The sequence below is a fragment of the Mytilus galloprovincialis genome, chromosome 13, assembly GCF_965363235.1.
Source record: "Mytilus galloprovincialis chromosome 13, xbMytGall1.hap1.1, whole genome shotgun sequence".
In the NCBI taxonomy this organism is placed as follows: Eukaryota; Metazoa; Mollusca; class Bivalvia; order Mytilida; family Mytilidae; genus Mytilus; species Mytilus galloprovincialis.
Window position 1 is genome coordinate 60,490,399 of NC_134850.1, and position 21,906 is coordinate 60,512,304.

Genomic DNA, 21,906 nt, shown 5'->3' on the forward strand with positions numbered 1-21,906 from the left:
CACATACGTATATACTAATACTGAGTACAACAAGATACCAACAAGTAATACAATTAGATATCAATAAGTAGTGCAACCAGACATTAATAATAAGTATAGCAAGACATTGATAAGTAGTTCGGAAAAATAATCATAAGTAGTACAGCTAGGTACTGATAAGTAGTGTAAAATATAAAATTGAGAATGGAAATGGGGAAATATGTCAAAGCGACAACAACCCGACCATAGAGCAAACATCAGCCAAAGTCCACCAATGGGTCTTCAACGCAGCTAGAAAATCCTACACCCGGGGTGGTCCTCAGTATAGCAAGATACCAATAATAAGAACCACAAGATATCCATAAGAAGTAGAGCAAACAAAAAAATTTATAGAACAGCTAGATACTTGTAAGAGGTACCGCAAGATACCAATGAGTAATATAGCAATTCCATCTTTCGTTTCGACAAAAATTAAGTTATAAATACAAAGCCGATTGATTTCGTAATACCAGATCACAGGTGCACTTTATAATCAGGTTATACTACATGTACTAAGCGGATATAAATATACACGATAAAAATGTATTACCTACGAAAGTATAGATTAGAAAGTTTTGTTTATAAACAAAGCGTCTAGTTACATATCCTGCACCCATCATCACACAACAAGACCGTGTTCAATAATATAGTAGGTAAATAGGTTTGATAAAGTCAATATTGACACTTGCGTCAACCCGGTCACATGATATCAAGGTTAAGGTAACATCGTCGGTTATTGGATCTGATTCATCCGGGTCACTTGTCGGAACGGGATACGGGTGCGAACGGGATACGGATAAGCATTATGTGTGGGTTAATATTCGTACTGCATGTTAAATTATATACTTCTCAGTTGCAACATGTGATTAACGTACATGAAGCCACATCTTGTTATATAAAAATAAAATGCGCAGAAAACATTTTTTGTCTACAAATATGGATATTAATCATGGGTATATGTCAATGTGACAGCAACCGACAACAACAAGCACGTTTAAACTATGTTATTTACTTTGTCAGTAGACGATTTCGATAGTCGAACTATTCAACATAAAACGAAAGTACCAACGCTGGGCACACCACATACTTGTGATGCACGTACGTATGACATGTGCTCTCTGACATTTTGCATAAGGGCTCTCTAGAGTTAACTTGCAGTACTCAAATAAACTTTAGCTTAAATAGTGTCCGTTGTAGAAGAGGGACGAAAGATACCGAAGGGCCAGTCAAACTCAGAAATCGAAAATCAACTGACAACGCCAGGCTAAAAATGAAAAAGACAAACAGACAAATGATTCTTAAAAACTGCTACAGGGAACAACTGTATAATTTCTGTAATATTAGAAAAGCAGTTGGATTTATCAACTACAACAATTATTATTTAACTTACTAGGTTTAAATGCGATCTGGTATAACCAAGACAATTTGATTAATTTATTGATACAAATTTATTATTATTTGTAAAAACAAGGATATATTATCAAACAAAACAGACTTTGAATGATCAACTGAACGTTTCATCTAAGTGTTATTTGTATAAATATATTGTCTATAATGTATGTTTACAGAATTATCTAACTAAAGTAAAACATCTGAATTTTAGAGTGTATTTAACTCGCCTTAGATTGTCTTCTAATAATTTGTTTGTTGAAGTAGGCCGTTATCATGGAGTAAATAGGTTAGATAGAAAGTGTACTCTTTGTACTTTGAATATCACTGAAGATGAATTCCATTTTGTTTTACAATGTGAATGCTATAGAGACTTAAGGAGACAGTTTATTAAACCTTGTTATTATAGACGTCCATCGTCTTCAAATTAGTGCAACTTCTCAGCACTGAAAATGTAAAAGATTTGCGTAATTTGTGTAAATTCTTGTCTAAATGCACTTAATCATAGGACCGAACTGTTATTGGTCAATACTTGATATGTATTTGCTTCTCTGATGTATTATATTATGTTGTGCTATAAAAATGTATCTGTATTTATTGCACTGATAAGCATAATGTGTTTAAAGTAATAAAGAATTGAATTGAAACAATAGTACACATGACACAACATAGAAAACTAAAGAATAAGCAACACTTATATATTTGTAGATATGACAGTGTGATCAGTACAATTTTTTACCTCCCTTCAATGTTACGTAATAAGATGAACATTGCGTATTCTTTTATGGCACTCAATGGGAATAAAAAAAAAATGCTGTACTTCTTATGCTCTTATGATTGTTTTCTCATTGACGTTCAAATGTATATCCCGCATTATTATTACGCAATTAGGTAAAACTCTGCAGCATACACCTCTTCAACTGTCAACCAATTAGAAAGATTTAAACAATAATACAATGTGTCAATATAAATATAAGTACGAGATTCGTATATGCATATATATATGTAGTATCTGATTATTTGAGGCTTTAAAATGGCGGGGATTAAAAAAACAAAAAAAAAAACTTCTATATATGTAAAATGAAAACGCAATAGAAACAAATCAGAAAATCAGATATGAAAGTTGAAAAAGATATTATATTCAATATAGTTTTTATAAGAATTCTTCGACTGTATATTTCTGTGTCATTTTGGTCTCTTGTGGACAGTTGTCTCATTGGCAATCATACCACGTCTTTTTTTTTTATATCTATGCAACACATGGTTAAAGATTTTAACATTATACATCTCTCTTACAAACTCCTCACTTCTGTAGTAATTGATATTTCTGAGTTGACCACTCCCCTTTTCCTCCTCGTACCCAAATATGAATGCACTCAGCACAAAGTTCGCAATACCATGTCTGTGAACTTTCACCTGCCAAATAAACACTTAGCACAAATAAATAAGCCAACACTCCCTCTCTAAGTACTTGTGACAAAATGGACATTGAATAGTATTGTGAAGGATTTGTTTACAAACAAAAAGTCATGCCACATGTATTTAATGTACTCTAATCTATTGACGCAAATAAGAAGATGGTCAGCTGTTTAAATGACCATTAAATAACCTTGTAACCAGTATAATCCTGTAATATTTTGATAAATATGGGGCAAGAATTCAACACAATCCTTAAACCTTGACCGAATATTTTATCATTGAACAACGTTGTTTAAATATACCCCAATGTTACCCGGAACAATAGACTTTGATATCGGAATCTCTTTGCCATAGAATTTAATGGCATATTTGGCATACCGTCAATAAAACTTGTTCGGTTTATGTAAATATACAGATCGATTTGGTCTATTTGTCTTTTGTTTTATTGATTGCTCGACATACATACATATATACACTGATTGTTTTAACGTTCTATAATTGATTGGCTTATTATCTGACCTAATTTTTAATAGTTCTAATAACCTTGCTGATGTGATATAATCATGCTTACATTTTAATACTGAACTCGTTCCATATAACATTTTAAAATGAAAAAATCTGATAAATTTCAAATTCTGAAGTGCCAATCTTAGACTACCAACGAACCATGCAGTGGTGAAAACATGGCAACCACAAACCCGCTCATATTATTACGTCTCTTAATGAAGATTACTTTACTTTACGTCGATTTAAGTTCAAAATGTATAATGATGCACGAATATAACATTCGTTTCCTTGTCCTATTCTGGTATATACATGTAACAAGATATAATTTGAAATGTTCTAGAAATTAGCTCCGTCATAGGCTATCTTTTTAACCGAATTTTTCTCGATATACCAGAAACGCACGAATAAAAGACCTGTTATTTCTAATTCAGAATGACGGAAACCTCATCATTAGATTTTAGGTTTTCCCGTGTTTTATTTTCCAGTCATGTTTAGAAATTCTTCTAAGGCTCCTAATTCTTACAAGGGCATGGTACCAAAATGTGGTTACATTCTAAGATTTTAAGCTAGAACCACCCCACCTCCCCCAATTCTTATTGGTAACTTATAGTTGTCAATTACAATTTTGCAATTCCAAAGAAAAAGAATCAGCAAAAATCTAAATAAAAAAATGCTTCAAAATCAACCTAACTTTGATAAAAATGACAATATCAAAAATGCAGTCATTGCTGAGTTTACCACAGTGGAAGTGACGGTCAACTGGAAATTTCTAAAAATCATATATTACTGTACGCCATGGAACTCATTTTTAGCTGGAATGTCTGATAATACACGGAAAGCATGCACATGCCTTAACATGCTTGACCCTTGCAGTATATTGAAATAGAAAAGAACAACATTTATTTATGGGAATGAAATATTTTTCTTTCAATACGTCAATACTGAAGGTATAAGTTTGAGTAAGAGTACATTGGCTTCCTCCGCCACAATCTAATTAAAACTGAAGTTTGATATAACGGTCAGAACGGCATTATCCCAAATTACACCCTCATTGATAAAACCGGAAATATTTCTAACAGAGGAGTGTTTAAAAGTGATTTTACGAAATTAAAATCGAACATTTGACAGTCCATGCTCACTTATTCCTTAATAAGAATCGCCTCCCTTTATTTGCAATTAGTTCTAAAATTGGAAACAAATTCGGTACTAAGACATTTAGAGTTGATAAGATTGACCTTTTCTGTTATTGAAAAGTGTTCACGTGAATCCGGTATTGTGAAAGTCCGTCTTATCTATTTTAGTACCTATATGCGGAATTGTCCTTGATGATAAGAGTGGAAGTCAAAATCTGAAATCTGAACTCATAGAGATAATGTAGTTTTGGTTCATGAACACTCAGCCAAATATAGCACAGTTAACAGTTACTGATTATGATTTGGTATCTGAAAAATCCTTTTTACAGGAGGTAGATCACAATAGTTTGAATAAAATACTTACCAAATTCTGTACAATAAATAGACGTCAGAGAGTATACAGGGTTGTTTTATAGCTTGTTGTTCGGTGTGAGCCAAGGCTCCGTGTTGGAGGCCGTACATTGACCTATAATGATTTACTTTTTTAAATTGTTATTTGGATGGAGAGTTGTCTCATTGGCACTCACACACACCACATCTTCCTGTATCTATTGAATGTGAAAGTAATATAAAACTTTTTTTCGTGCAGCTACGAAAATTAACAATTATTACATATAAAAACTCAAACCAATAATGAGAAACAAATTTTGTCAAAAGTTTCAACAACATTCCCCCTGAATACATGAAATATGTGTCACTACACGTTAAACAAGCAACAATAAATCAAACTTATCACAACAACACTCCCAAAATAAATATAAACCAAAGTCTATATTACATATTTAAAGATTTTTTTTAGTGCATTTGATACTAGTGGAAGATAGTATAATTGAAATTTTGTAGCAGTACGTCTTAGACTGATACTGGTTCTCGGTCCCTTTTCTGCTTGGCTCTGAAGATATTATTACCAGTTCCGGCCCTGTACGATTTGGGTGTCTCAGATACTCATATATTTGCAAAGGAGAGATTCAGCCACCAAATAACTGTCTCTATAGCAGTAAATCCGCCCACGTATTTATATGTGTTTTTTTTTTATTTCCGGAAGAAATGTTAGAAAGTAAGTTTTTTTGCATGTCCATAATATGTAACAGGAAGATGTACATTTGTTACAGGGGAATGAGTTGAAATGCAGCAAATGTCCTTGAGTTTTTGTATATTCGGATATGTTCGTGTTACTTTTTCATGTTATAAAAATATTGAAATAAATCTACTCTTTATGATTTGCTATACTTGAATGATAATGTCCGAGATTATGAAATGGAATCGATTCTTCACAATTAGCATCCAATATTGACGTTTAAATATAAGTATCAATGTATATTTATATACACTTGTAAAGTAAGACTTAGTGGCCTGAGCTTGACCGGTTGAAAAGGGTCAATAGGCTAATTATGGTCAGCTATTTAATTGGTCTGTGCGTCCGTAGAAAACTTCGGCCATTATATTACAATGACCTGGTCAAGGAAATATCAAAAGGTCACGCGAAGTGCATATAAATCTTGTATAATGTGGGAGCCAAGGTCATGTTTTTTCTTGACCACCGGGCATTTCTTAGTTTTCTATATAGACATGTGGTTATATAAACATGATTTTGTATTGTCTGTTTGGACATAAATGTTAATTAACGGGGTCGAATATTAGATCATTTTAATGAGATGTCTGTCAGACGAGGATGAATCTTAAAGCAACAATGTCGCTGCTTCTGAGCGCTGCTTCATGAAGAAGTTTGAAAATTAGAATCGACTGTTGCAAAGCATACATTCACGTAGATATAAAACCTACAACGACTACACCTCCCTGTACAGCACACTGTACTGTTATACTTGTATGATGTAAATGTACAAGTTAGATCATTTCCATTTATTTAAAAAATACAAAAACTCATTAATTTCAAAATAACTGTTATGATGCAAATGCAATAATTAACGTACAATTATTAATATATTCTATATACCTTTATTCTCAAACAGCACTGCATAACTTCGGTACAGAGATACAGTTTTCAAAAAAAAAAGGAAAAAACACAAAATATACAAACACTACGTGCATAAACACACTAACAATTATAAAACACACTAACAATTATAATTATGAAACATACAGAAAAATAAAAAAAAATAGAGTTTCAAACCAGAGGGAGAAACTTTATCGCGATTACTAGACATTAGTTCTAAAAATTTATTTAATTATGTCTTTTTGTGAAATAAGTATTTAACCATACTATAAGTAGTGAGGAAATGAGAATTCTGCCGCAAGACCATTTTCCATGCAGAAATCCTGCATCAGACCCCAAATTTGGGCCCCCGGGATGCAAATGGGTCTGGAGTGAGTCGGGGATGCTGAAAAAGTGCTTGGAGGTAAGCTATTTGGGTGTGGAGGGTCTTTTTTCGACGGGGAAATACCTCGTCGGAAAAGATTATTTTCTTGCGTAATTATTAGTGAATTATCTCCCCTGATTTTCGGGAAAAAAATTGCGTTCTTTGCAGATATTTTCGCACCAGAGACCAAGGAAAGGAGAAAGAACCTACCAGAATCATTAAAATATGCTTCTGATGAGATTTCAGTAATTTTTGTTGGGGTTCAAAGGTATGCAGGGGGAAATTTTGCAAATTATTTTGGCGATATGCAAATTTTCTCTACCTTCTGCAAGGAAATCCTTGGAACAACGTAGTATAAATACCAATCGAAATCATATAGTAATAATACTATGCACAAGCTTGGTGATTTAGAAAAGTCACCATCTCATCTTAAAAAATTAAAAAATTTTAATAGTATAAATAAAATCATGTCATCCAAGATTATAATGGATCGTCTTGGAGATTCCGTCTGCGAAGATAGCAGACCAACTTCATCTCCCGAAATGCAGAAATTCTGCAATACCCCATTGAAAAGGAAGAAGGAGCAACTTTGCAAAGGCAAACCGGGGAAAGATGGACTTTGCTGGAGGCACTCCCCGCGGCAAGACGATACATTTCAACCGATCGGAGGGAAATTTCGGGTGACCGAGACCATGGGGGAACTTAGGAAAATTGCTAAGGAGGAAGGGGTGAGGGGATATAGTAGGAAAAATAAGATGGATTTGGTGCGGCTCATTGAGTCGGCGACCGACCGAAAATTCAAGCGTCGGGAAGTACTCACTAGGAAGCAGCTCAAGACGATAGCAAGGCGCAGGGGGATCACCAATTTCTCCCGGCTGAAGAAAGATCAGCTGGCTGAGAAGGTGAAGCAGAGCATTGAAGAAGCCGCCGACCAGATCGAGATTGCGGATAAGCGGGAGGCCGTGGGAGGGATATTTGGCACGGTGGACATCAAGCCAAAGACGCAGCTGGACGTGGAGACTTTCATAAGGCTAAGCTGGGGGAAAATCCGAAGCACGATTTCGGAGGGGCTGGTGGAAAAGAAAGGGTTGAAAGTGGAAATACTACTCCACGTGGAGATGGTAAGGATTATCCCGGCGACCAGTGAAAATAACTACGCCAATCCAATATTCCGATCGGCCTCGAGGGTAATCCTCGAGTCGTCAGATTTGGACGAAGAGATAGCGCAGATGGAGGATAAGATCAAGGAAAGCATGGAGGCTTTCAATGCTAAAGGGAGTGGATGGACCTTTGGACACATCGAGAAGCTGGAGATTCAGTTGAATGAGCACAAGCCCCTGAAGGGAAGCTCATATATACCACTTCCTAAGAAGCTTGCTGCCAAAAAGGCAATAGTCAACGTGAAAAATGAGGATCAGCAGTGCTTCAAATGGGCGATCCTCTCAGCCCTCCATCACGAGGAGGTGGATCAGAAGAGCAGCCACCGGGTCAAGCAGTACGAAAAGTGGACGGACGAGCTCAGGTTCGACGGCATCGACTTCCCGGTCTCATTCCGGGGAATCGATAGGTTCGAGAAGCTCAATGAGGGGATCAAGGTCAACGTATATGGATTCGATATGGGGAAGGAGGGAGGGGTCTACCCTATGAGGATATCTGAAAAGGAGGATGCCGGGGCAAAGCACGTGGATCTAATGCTAGTGGCTAATGATGAGACGCGACACTACTGCTGGGTGAAGAATCTCTCTCGGCTCTTGACGGCGCAGGTAAGCGATCACAACGGGGAAGCTTACTTCTGCCGCCGATGCCTGAACCACTTCACTCGGCAAGAAAAGCTTGACCAGCACATGGAATATTGCGGTCAGAAGAAGGCAGTGAAAATCGAGATGCCGAGCGAAGGGAGCTACATTAACTTCCAAAACCACATCCGGTCGATGAAGGTGCCATTCGTCGTATACGCAGATTTCGAGTGCTTCACGACCAAGGTCCAGCCTGAACCAGCGAAGTCTGGCGTAGACAGAATCATGCAGATGGTGACCCGCTTTCTGGAGCGTATCAAGCAGAAGGTAGAAGGGGGCGAACCGTCCGAACCTCATACCAAGATCCTCCAGAAGCACGTACCATCGGGATTCTGCTACCATATCAAGTGCTTCGATGAAACGGTATACGCCAAGGAGCCGGTGATCTATACCACGCAGCAAGAAGGGGAGGACGTGGGGCAGATCTTCGTGGATCGGCTCACAAAAGACATCCGGGAAATCTATCAGCAAAACGATTTCAAGAAGCCCATGACGATGACGGAGGAAGATAAGATTGCCTTTGCGGAAGCTACCAAGTGCTTCATCTGCGACCAGGAGCTTGGGGAAGATAGGGTGAGGGACCATTGCCACTTCACAGGAAAATTCAGGGGGGCCGCGCACAATGATTGCAATCTGAACTATCGGGCGCCGAAATTCATTCCGGTCATCTTCCATAATCTGGCCGGCTACGATGCCCATCTCTTCATCAAGGCGCTGGGGGCCACCGAGGGCAAGATCGATTGCATCCCCAACACGGAGGAGCGCTACATCTCATTCACCAAGAGCGTGGCGGTTGGCTCGTACAAGGATAATAAGGGGAAAATGAAGACGCTCTATCAGCACCTGCGCTTCATCGATAGCTTCAAGTTCATGGGGGCAAGCCTGCAGAAGCTGGTAGAATCCACGCCGGCCGATGCCTTTACCAATATGAGGCGGGAATTTGGGGCCAAGCCGATGGATCCGGGACTCTTCAAGATTGGACACTTTGAGTCGGAGAATGGGCGAAGCATTACCTTGCGTGAAGTGATCGACCGGGAAAAGCTGAAGCATATCGTGACGCATCCGGAGGACTACGAGCTGGGGAGTAGATATATCAAGGGGGAGAAGGTGGATAAGGATGCTCAGCTGACGCTCTTGCAGGATTACTTGGTCCGCACCAACGCCCTGGGTGAGTGCCCGATGCGATATTACCAGCGCCATGGCTTCGGGAGGTATTGGACGGGCGAGAAGATCGGTCTTCAGAATATCAGCCGTCGCATCCGGCATACCCTATGCGCAGATCATATGATCGATATCGATATGAAGAATGCGCATCCGACTCTGCTCTCCTGGTATTGTCACGAAAATGGCATTGAGTGCATGGGGCTCGACGCATATATCAGCGACCGAGAAGGGTTAATTGCAAACCTGATGGCCTATGAGGGAATCAGCCGGGACGATGCTAAAATCTATTTGCTCGCCATCATCAATGGGAAGATCGCCAAACTCGAGCATGACGCACCAACCTGGCTCCGGGACTATTATGAGGGGATGAGGCAGATCATGGATGAAGTGATCAAGCTGAACCCTGACCTACATAAGCTTGCTCGCGAATCCAAGGAGAAGAGGGGAACAAATTACAATATCGAGGGCACAACCGTGAATTACGTCATGTGCTCCCTGGAAAATAAGGCTCTGATGGCGGTCTTTGACTACCTGACCGAGCAGGAGATCGAGGTGGGGTCGCTCGTATTCGATGGACTGATGATTCATAAGAAGGGGGTTCCGCGAACCAGGCTGCCCGAGATTCTCCAAGGCTGCTCTCAGAGGGTGAAGGAAGTCGTTGGGGCGGATATTACCTTCACGGTCAAGGAGATGGATGAAGGGTATGATATCCCCACCGCGGAGATCGGGCAGAAAAGCCATAACTTAGATCTGCTTCTGCGCAAAGGAGTCTACCCCTACGACTATATGGATAGCTTCGAAAGGCTCCAGGAGACCCAGCTCCCACCCAAGGAAGCCTTCTTCAGCACGCTCACCGGTGAGCATATCAGCGATGAAGATTACGCTCACGCTCAGAAGGTCTGGGAGGCATTCGGATGCAAGACCATGCGCGATTATCACGACCTCTATCTCGAAACCGACGTGGTCTTACTCACCGACGTCTTCGAGAATTTCCGCAAAATTTGCATGGAGCAATATGATCTCGATCCGGTGCACTACTACACAGCGCCAGGGTTAGCTTACGACGCCGCACTCAAGTTTAGCAATATCAAGCTTGAGCTTCTCACCGACCCCGATATGATGCTCATGGTTGAGAAGGGGATTCGCGGGGGTCTGACCATGGCGTCTCAGAGATATGCTCGGGCGAATAATCCCTACGTGCAAGATTTCAATCCAAGCAAGCCGACCAACTATTTGATGTATCTGGACGCGAATAATCTTTACGGATGGGCGATGAGTCGGGCCCTACCCACCGGAGGTTTCAAGTGGATTAACCCCTCGGAAGTCTCAGACCTCAGCACGCTTGGCGAAGAGGATGAGCAGGGATATATCTTGGAAGTGGATCTCGAATACCCTAGGGAGCTCCACGATCGTCACAACGATTATCCCCTCGCACCGGAATCCATGGTGATCAATGGAGTCAGGAAGCTGGTGGCCAACCTCCACGACAAGGAGAAATATGTGGTTCACTACGTGAATCTCAAGAAGTATCTTGCCCGGGGGCTGAAGCTGAAGAAGATCCACCGAGTCCTCAAATTCACCCAGAGCCCATGGCTGAGGGCTTACGTGGAGAAGAATACGGCTTGCAGGACTGCAGCATCCACAGACTTTGAGAAGGACTTCTTCAAGCTCATGGTCAACTCGGTATTCGGGAAGACCATGGAAAATATCCGGAATAGGGTGGACGTGCGACTGGTCAATAGCGAGAAGATCGCCCTGAAGCTAGTGGCCAAGCCCAACTTCAAGCGTAGGACGGTCTTCAGCAAGAATCTGGCCGCCGTCCATCTGCATCGCACCAAACTGGTCTTCGATAAGCCCATCTACTTAGGATTCTCCATCCTTGATATATCAAAGACCCTGATGGCCGACTTCGTCTACGATTACCTCAAGCCTCGGTATGACGACCGACTCAGCATCTGCTATACGGATACGGATAGCCTGATCTGCGATATTCAGACGGAAGACGTATATAAGGATATGGCGGAGAGCGTGCAGCAGTGCTTCGATACGTCTAACTATGCCCCAGACCATGCGTCCGGGATCCAAGTCGGCGTAAATAAGAAAGTGCTCGGCAAATTCAAGGATGAGTGCGCCGGCCACCCGATGACCGAGTACGTAGGTCTCCGGCCGAAAGCATATGCCTTCAAGGTGGATCGCGAGGAGTGTAAGAGGGCTAAGGGCGTGAAGAAGAGCGTGGTCGAGACCAATCTGACCTTCGCTGACTATAAGGAGTGCCTGGATACGGGCAAGGAGAAGTATCGCTCGATGAAAATCATCCGCAGTCGGCTCCACCAGGTCCTCACCCTAGAATCCTGCAAGAAATCCCTCTCCTCCAACGACGATAAGCGGTATATCCTGCCGGATGGGATCCATACCCTAGCGCATGGTCACTACCGGATCTAATAATAAATGAGCAACATACGAGTGCATGGAATCCTCCTCCCCCATAAGCCCCTTTCGAACGTAGAGCTTGAGGAAGCTGCATCTGCCCTAGGAATCCCCCGCTTCAGAGGCGTATTTATGCGCGACGCCCTGCCACCCACCCCCAATCCCATCGAATGCGGCATCCTCAATCACGACGATCGCGATGGCCCCGGCACGCACTGGACTTGCTGGTATAAGCGCCGAGGGCTCAAAGTCTACTTCGACTCTTACGGCCTACCTCCGCCCGATGAGATGGTCGATTATCTACGGCCGGAGATTCGATATAATACCGATGAGCTGCAGCGACGTGGGGACGTGGTCTGCGGGCATTTCTGCTTGCACGTGCTGAAGCTGCTGGCGGACGGCTGGGCCTTCGACGACGTAGTATTCTCACTGTAAATAAATGGACAAATTTGGATCAAGTAGACGAGCCCCAGCTCGCTCCATGCTCCAAGATCTCGATATGAAGGACTATCGCATCACCGGGTTGGGAGAGCCGAAAGACGACGCGGATGCCGTGACAAAGGAATGGGTGGACGATCAACTGAAAAGAATCTTGAAAGACCTCGAAGCCCTACAATCAGAATGCAACCAATTGAAGATGGATCTGAAGCGGATGACCAGGGAAATCAAGGCATCCACCAGAGACAAGGTAGACAGGACAGAGTGCGTATCGACCAATGGTGGTAAGATGAGCATCGACTTGGATATGCAAGGGCATGCGATCCGCAATCTGCCAGAGGGAAGCCGGTCAGATGAGCCGGTCACCAAGGGATGGTATGCTAAGAATTGGCAGGAGCTGGTGGCAAACATGCAGTCCAGGATAAACGACCTAGAAAAGAAGATCAAGTCTAGTAGGTCCAGACGACGGGTGAGCGAAATTGATGATCATGATCGTTCCATTGACTCAATCAAGACAACGCTTGAAGGTTGGCACGCCTCCAACCGGGGCTAATCTCCCCATAGCCTTTCTGGTCTCTCTCTCGAGGGACCGGAAAGATTACTGATAGGAGGCTTATTCCAGGTCGGATTGCTTGATCCAAGAGTTGAATTCCTTGGGATATCCTTTCCACTTTACGAAGGCCTCTTTCACCCCACCTCGGGTTCGTCGTCGCAAGATCTTCTCGATCCGATAGACGTCCTGGTCGGTGCGCTGGAGCTCCGGCTCGTAGAAGGATCCCTGGATCTCCTTGTCGTTGAAATCCTTGAGGCGATAGGTGGGTGGCTGCGTCCCTAGAGCCTGGGAAATGGTGAAGACTTCCTCCGTCCAGCGAGGCGTATAGCCTTTCTCGAAAGTACCCTTCTTCTTGGTGATCCGGACTTTATCGCCAACGTTGAATCGCTGAGGCTGCATGGGTGGGAGATCGCCGTAGAGATTCCAGAAGACCTTGGCCTCGTGCTGCTTCTGGCTGGCAGCGGTGGGAGTCATCTTGATAGATCGATGCTTGGTGGTATTATACTGGCGGACGAGATCGTCCAAGACGGGGAGGTAGGCGCGCGTCGAATTGGCTGAGAAATATTTGAACATTTTCTCCTTCATGGTGCGATTCCAGCGCTCGACGACGCTCGACTTTTCCTCATTCTCGGTGGAGTAGAGCTCGACGTCGTGCTTCTGGAGCAGGTCCTTCACCTCACGATTATAAAATTCCGTGCCCTTATCGGTCCATAGCTTCTTCGGCGTGCGATCCTTGAAGACGGTCCGAAAGGCATCCCGAACCGTGGATCCTTTCTTATCCTTGAGCGGCACCAGCCATCCGTACTTGGAGAAGACGTCGATGATGCTCAAGAGATATTTGAAGCCTCGATTATCGCGGGAGAAGGCGCTCATATCTACGAGATCGGCGGCCCAGGTCTCGTCCACTCCACCGACCACTACGCGACGCTTCTGGAATTTGCGTCGGACTGGCTTATGCAGCTCTTCGGCTAGCTCATCCGACCAACGCACTTTTTTTTTTTTTCCTACTCCCAATCCAAATCGTGCCTTGGTGCCGATGATGGGTCTGACGATGCTTCGATCCATACGTTCCCGTGCAGTGGGATTAGGCATGGCGTCGAGCGAGGCTAGCATCGTCTTATCGCAGATGGAATTGCGCGCGGCCGTATCCTTATGCCTGGCATAGCAGAGATCGTGGTGGTAGGCTGCTTGATCGACTCGATTGATGGGCTTCGACCAGACCTTGGGAGTGCCATCAGCATTCAAGCGCTTGCTCAGGTTGGTCCCCGGGCCGGTGAAATTATGCCCTGGCAGATGCATTTCGACGGGCATCCGATTGATCAGCTTATTCATGAGTCCAGCCCCCTTAGCCGCCACGAACTGCGACTTCCTAGCCCCGCAGACGGTGCAGGTCCCCACCTTCCGCCGTCGCCCATTGCTGGTTATCACCTCTTCCAATCCTACCGTATCCGTCTTCCTACGACATTTCACGCAGTAGATCATTATTTTATATAAATGGACATCGAAGATATCTCTTATAGCGATAGTGCTCCCACGAGGACCAATCACTTCCTCCTCCCCAATCGATCGATCCGGGGCCTCATCATCGGGAAGTCCGACTGCGGCAAGACGACGCTGCTGAATAACCTCCTCCTGCGCGACGGATGGCTCGACTACGATCGACTTTACGTCTTTGGGAAGTCTCTTCACCAGCCCATCTACCAACTGCTGCAACGGGCGCTGGCGAAAGGGTTCTCGAAGGAAGATATCCGCACGCTCATCTCCATCAAGGAGAAGTGCCCCCACTCACTGATCGATGCGCTTGAAACGTTGAAGCCATCGACTCGGTCGGTCAGCATCGAGCCGTTCTTCTTCGAGCAAGGGAATGATGTGCCCGACCCTCGCCAGCTCGATCCCAACCGTAAGAATCTCATGGTCTTCGACGACTTGATGCTGAGCAAGCAAAGCAAGTGCGAGGACTACTACGTGCGCGGCCGCCATAATAACGTCGACTGCTTCTACCTCTGCCAAAACTACTTCAAGCTACCCCGGCAATCGATCCGGGAGAATGCCAACTTCATCTGCCTCTTCAAGCAGGACGATAAGAATCGAGATCATCTGCGTCGGGATCATTGCAACGATCTCACTAAGGAGCAGTTCGATGAGCTATGCAACCATTGCTGGTCAAAACCCTACGGCTTCTTGACCATCGATCTCTCGAGCCCCAAGGCGGCGGGAAAATATCGATGCAATTTAGATGAATTCTACGTAGTCTAATATATATATAGAATGATGGAAGAATTTTTTCTGGAGAATCAAGAAGATTTGAATGCTTTAGATTCCCCACCACCATCCCCAGCCCCTGAGTGCGAGCATGAGTGGTATGATGTGTTTATCGGCTATACGCATATCCCAGGTTTCCTCTGCTGCAGATGCGGCGCTGAAAAATTCGCGCAACGTATGGATCCTGAAGATTTTGCAGGAAGGAATTATAATCACTTTTTCCGCCGCCGGAGACGTCCACGAGCGCCGCAGCCACAGTGCACCATCAAAACTGTTCGTGGCAGTCAGTGCGTGCATCCATGCCACCCGGGTAAAGACCAATGCACGAGGCATTTTAATCATCCCCCAAGGTCCCCACAACCACTTTGCCATACCAAGATGAAGAATGGTCTCGAGTGCAAGCATCCATGCAGACCGGGTGAAGACCGATGCGGGAGGCATCAAACACTTAGGGGCGTTCGTTCAAACGCTTAGGGGCGTTCGGAGGCGTTCGTTCAAACGCTTAGGGGCGTTCGGAGGCGTTCGTAAGCGTTCGTAAGCGTTCGTAAGCGTTCGGCGTAAGAAAAATTTCCGGAGATTTTTTTCTCCAGAAATTTTATTCCCCCATTACCATTCTGGGTTCGTCACGACCAAAACCTCCAAATGCGGCTATAAATAAATGACGTTCATCAAGATCACTGATCCAAAGCAGCGCGAGGCGCTCGCTAAAGAGCTGCAGGATACGAAGCGGGCTATTCAAGCGAGCAACCTGCAGCATCGTCTCAGCAATATCGACCTGGACCGAGATCTCACCAAGGTCTTCAAGCCCGTGGTGGAGGCTCAAAAGGCAGCAGCTTCCCAGATCACTCAAACGATTGAGGGGTTGCCTGCACCAGTGCCCGCCCTTCCCCCACCTCCCCCCAATCCACTTCCTATTGAACCACCCAAAGATACTATCATTAACCCCTTAGCACGGAAGTATCTCCAACTCGGTATGGCTAAGAATGCGGACCATACGTTTGGATTGAGGGAAGAAAATGGTCTCGTTAAGATTGGGAATTTACCTGCCGACTTTGATGGTGATGATATTATTGTGGATGGGGTGCGCTATAAAGGAACTTCTGGTTTATGGGAGTTGCTAATGATGAAAGAACCCAAATCGTACGACCCTGAGGATTTGGAGGCCTATGGTGAGATCTTACGAGCATCAGGTGCCATGTATCAAGGAAATTCCATCCTATCGAAAACCCCCAAAGCAAATAAGAGCTATAAATGGAAGGAAATCGTATCGCTCATCTATAAGCAAGATAAGTTTGGCAGCGGCATGCCGGCAGTATTTCTCCCCAACGACTTCGACCCTTTGCTGGATCGTCTCGACCTTTGCGCCGCCGCCTACCAGGCAGGGAATAATGGGGTACGCAACGAAATCGTGGCCATCCTCGACGCCATGAAGCGTCTGGGGCACGTCGACCATGGCGAGTACGTTCAGCTGCATCGTCAGCTCCTATAAATAAATTATGCCTCTCGTGATTAATCAAGGATATCGTCGGAAGTATGTGGTGGGTGGTCGAGGACTATTCGACGTCGCCACGAAGCTTCTCGGGCGTGTATTTACCTCCTCCACCGCTAAGACCTTAGGAAGCAAAGCCATGAGCGCTGCCACCAATGCTGCTATCAAGGGAGTCGAGAAGGGAGCTTCCAAGGCCGTCGACCACGTCGTAGAGAAAGTATCGCGCCGCAGCAAGATCCCAAAGCAACACGCCCCCAGCAAGATCCCGAAGCAAAGGACCTCGCAGCAGCAAGCACGCCTGAATAATCTCATCTCAGGCGCTGGCATCGCCACCATCCACGACTTCGTCCAGCGTTATAAATAAATACGCAATGGCTGAAATTCTCTCCATCACTGAAGGATTGACCTTCGATGAAAGTCTCCAGGAGTATCAGGTCCACGAATATGAGCCCCAAGCCGGTGCCCAGCTCAATAATGCCGGTGCCGAAATCCGCATTAACATCGAGACCCAGGACGAGTTTCTCCATCCCGCCGAGAGCTACCTCTTAGTCGAAGGCAAGCTTCAGAAAAACGACGGGACCGCCTACGTCAACGGTGATCTCGTATCGCTCGCTCATAATGGAGTGATGTTTCTCTTCCGCAGCATCAGCTACCGACTCTCCGGCCAGCAGGTCGAGCATCTGAACGATCCAGGCGTCGCCACTACCATGCTGGGGATGCTCACCTACCCCGACGACTTCTCCAAATCCCAGGGACTCAACCAGCTATGGTTCAAAGATTCCACGGCCGATGCCGAGGCGGAAAATACCGGATTCGCAGCTCGGCATGGATATATCATCACCAAACCCCTTGCCAAGGGGTCATTCTCCTTCGCCATTCCCCTCAAGCATATCTTTGGATTTGCCGCCGACTACGAAAAGATCGTCTATGGATTCAAGCACGAGCTCTCTCTGGTGCGCGATTCGGATGCCAATGCAGTGCTGAGAGCCGCTGCCGTCAACGACGTAGCCAAAGTAGTCTTGAGCAAGGTATCGTGGTTCGTCCCCCACGTCACCCCCTCCGATCAAGACAAGCTGCGGCTCTATAAGACCATCCAGAGTAAGTCCAAGATCAATTGTGGATTCCGCATGAGACAGTGCGATTCCATAGCCGTGCCCCAGACCACTCAATTCAACTGGCGCCTGGCTGCCAAAAGCGGACGCGAGAAACCTCGATGGATCATCGTCGCCTTCCAGACGGATAGGAGCAATGATCAGACGCATAATGCTGCCGTCTTCGATCACTGCCGATTGCGAAATATCCACGTGACCCTCAATGCAGAGCGCTATCCCGCCGTGGATTACGATGCCGGCTTCACCCAGAATAAGGTCGCCAGAGTCTTCAAGCAGGCTGCTGATTTCCGCAAGCATTTCCATAGCATGGAAAGTCTGCTCAGCAATGGTGGCGTCAATCCCTCCGACTTCATCGATCTCTACCCTCTCTTCGTGATCGACGTGAGTCATCAGTCCGAGCGCTTGAAGGAATCCACCGTGGATATCCAGATCCGAGCCGAATTTGAGCGCAACGTACCTGCCGCCACCGAAGCCTTCGCCCTGATCATCTCCGATCGAATCCTCCAGTTCGAATCCGATGGCCGAAAGATGAACGTCGTCTTCTGAGGATGATTACATAAATGGACGCTTCACTTTTGCGGAAAATCGCCACCAATACCGAGCCCAAGCAGGGGTTCTCCTTCATCGTATCCGGCACCGGTAGCCAAATCCTGACCCGATTTAACCCACCCGTGCAGCTACGTGAAAACAAGGACTACGAGATGGCTTTGGTGAATCTGGAGACGTACTACTCCATCCCCAACATTCATGAAGCCAATAATTCCCTACGCTACTCCCCCAATAACGGTCGTCGCTGGTTTCCCATCACCCTGAGCACCGGCTCCTATGGCATTAACGACATCAATGAGGAGATTCAGCGCCAGATGCTGCTCAACAAGCACAAGAAAAAGATCATCATCGATGCAAATCGCGCGACCCTGAGAGCAACGCTCACCCAGGCCACAACCTATCAAGTGGATTTCGACGTCGACAATAGCATCGCTGACGTGCTGGGGTTTGATCGTAAGAAGTATGCTCACGACAGATCCACGAATGGCTACAGAGAGGGTGAGCGCATCGTCAATATCATCAGCATCAATAGCATCATGGTGAATAGTGATATCATCCATGGTAGCTTCGTCAATGGCTCCCAGCAGTCCACCATCTATAGCTTCTTCCCAGGCGTCGACCCCGGCATGAAGATCCTCCAAAATCCAAAAAACCTAGTCTACCTACCCGTGACTCTGAGGACGATCAATCGTATGCAGACTTATCTCACCGATCAAGACGGTCGCCCCATCGATCTACGCGGTGAGCATCTCACTATACGCTTTCATCTTCGCGAAGTATAGATAAATGACTTACCAAGAATATGGTTTGAACTTAACGAAAGGTCAAGCTGATAAACTCCAACGGGCAGCCAAAAAGGGCTGTCCAGTCACCATTCGCCTCTCCCACGCAAATCTCAGAGGCGAGCACGCGATGCTACTCACCACCCGCCAAATCCAAAAGATTACCAAGCTTCTCCAGAAAGGCTCCGGTGGTATGAATCTGGAGCTGAGTGCCACCCAACTGAAGGAGAATATGCAGAAAGTAGGTGGCTTCCTCCCCATGCTGGCCGGACTGGCTATGAGAGCCCTTCCCATGGTAGCCAAGACCATTTTACCTGCCCTCGGAGTGGGTGCTTTGAGTGGTTTGGGTAGCACTGCTATCTCCAAAGCCATCGGCTCTGGGTTGTACTTGAAGCGTGGTGGATGTGTGTGCACGGTGAAACCTAGCGGCAAAGGTCTTTACCTCAAACCGTCCAATGCCCGCATCATCCAAGGTGACGGACTCTACCTGAAGCGGGGTCAGCAATTCCACGATGGTTCCGGCCTGATCTTAGGTCCTAATAGCCCTTTCAAAAACGTACCCCTCCTTGGTATGCTTCTCTAGAACCTCCTTAGATAAATGACCGACGAAGTAGATTCCAGACTCGATGATTTCCTGGATTCCGAGGTCCAGAAATATGTCAGAATGCTTCGGATCTATAAGCGACTTGATAAGGTAGTCTCCATCGTCCTGGCTGCGGCCTCGATCAGCAGTCTATTGCTCACCAGCGGCACCATGGGATCGGCCTTGACCGGGGTTGGTGTCGCGGCGTCCCTCCCCCTTGGATCCCTCGCCTGCTTGAGTGCTACGACCAGCCTAGTGCTCTCGCTGATCGCCAAGCGAATCGTCAAGAAGAAGATGAAGCATCGCGATACTCTCCGCTTGGCCAGATCCTATCAGTCTCAGCTCCCAGGTGAAGATGGTGCCCCTGCCGTCTGCCTGAAGAATTACTTCGATGGAAAGGATCGACTGCGCCAGCCCTTGCCCCCATTTAGCGAAAGTCTAGCCAAGCATTCCCAAGACCCTCGCTGATCCCAGTCCTCCAGTATCTTTTTCCGATGGGTTTCCCCATCAGAAAAGGATTCTCCCACGCCCCCTCTCAAATTACCACATCGAAGTCGAAGTAGTCGTACCCGCTCTTCTTTGCCTTCTTCATCCCATAGTTATCAATCTTGAGCAGGTGCCACTTTTCCCGTGGTATTCGCCTCATCTCCCGGATCAACCTGCTGCACGCCCAGACCAAGGTCTTTCCCCCTTTCCTCTCCAACGTCAGAATCATACCCTCCCCGTACTGACTTTTTGTCTCCTTGACGTCTACCACTTGGAATATTTCCCAAGGCAGGTCGCGCCAGCTCAGGGGGGTTGACTCGCGTCTGGCTTCCCTTTGAACCAGTGCCCTTTTTCTCACATCCTCGTCGCTCTCTTCCCGCACGGAACCTAGCAATCGGATTTGCTGATCCATCTTTTGAAAAGATTCAGAATTCATGATTTATTGGATTTCCAAATTTTTTAATCTATTTTGGTGAATTCTTACCTCCAAGCACTTTTTCAGCATCCCCGACTCACTCCAGACCCATTTGCATCCCGGGGGCCCAAATTTGGGGTCTGATGCAGGATTTCTGCATGGAAAATGGTCTTGCGGCAGAATTCTCATTTCCTCACTACTTACTATATGTACATTTGAGGTCTGAAAAGGATAAAAACAATAGACGAACATATATAATGACTTTTTTTTTGTTTTCAACGCGTACGTTAACATCAAATTTGTCTTTATTTTTTTAAATGGAAATGTCTTGAAATGGTCTTTTCCCACGCACTTTTTATAGAGATGTTAATATATAGAACAATGTCCGCGTATATAGGTAGACTTTCGGATTTTGAAATGTTCTTTTGTCTGTTTATCATACATATTTTAGAGATACACTTGCATTTAACCGCTTGTTATATCTTCCTTTTTTTTACATTTATGAATAAAGATGGATGTAGGACAATTGTCGACAAGAAAGAAACACGTCATTCTAGGTATAGTTGTTTTTTCCGAAATTCAAAAAAGCAACATTTTCATGAAAGTAAAAAATGTAATATCAAACTTATAGAAAAAATATATGGTTAATGTGCTTATTTCTGAATTAAAAGCTATTAGGCAGAAAAAATAAGAGTTTTGGCGTACATACATGTCGCAAGACGGTGTTTTAAAAAAGTTAAAGGTCAACGGGGTTGCAAAATGAGGAGGGTTACAACATGTTAGCTATAACTACATAACTGATTATACAATCAGCAATTAAATATCAGAATTATTTTGGAAAATAAAGCTAACAGTGAAGAAGAAGAAATAATTTGGTGTGGCAATGATTTGGTCAAAATTGTATGTGACTATACATTACAGACACATTTATATTTCAAAAACGGTTCTGACACTGAAATGAAAAAAAAACTATTTCGTCTAAGGCATACAATTACAAACTCTACTGCTAAGTATGAATTTTAATGACGATCGTGGCTTGGTTTAATGAACTTTTAATATAAGTACA

General features: G+C 44.9%; 1 long non-coding RNA gene across 1 annotated transcript in view; it reads right to left on the minus strand.

The window, feature by feature from the left end:
• Positions 1–346: 346 nt before the first annotated feature.
• The window catches only part of LOC143056844 (uncharacterized), a 28,091-nt gene continuing 6,531 nt past the window's right edge, over positions 347–21,906 (minus strand). The window contains exons 3-4 of the long non-coding RNA XR_012972536.1: positions 2,693–2,823; positions 347–1,853 (exon numbers count right to left, since the gene is read on the minus strand). This is a non-coding gene — a long non-coding RNA (uncharacterized LOC143056844). The remainder of the gene's footprint in view (positions 1,854–2,692; positions 2,824–21,906) is intronic.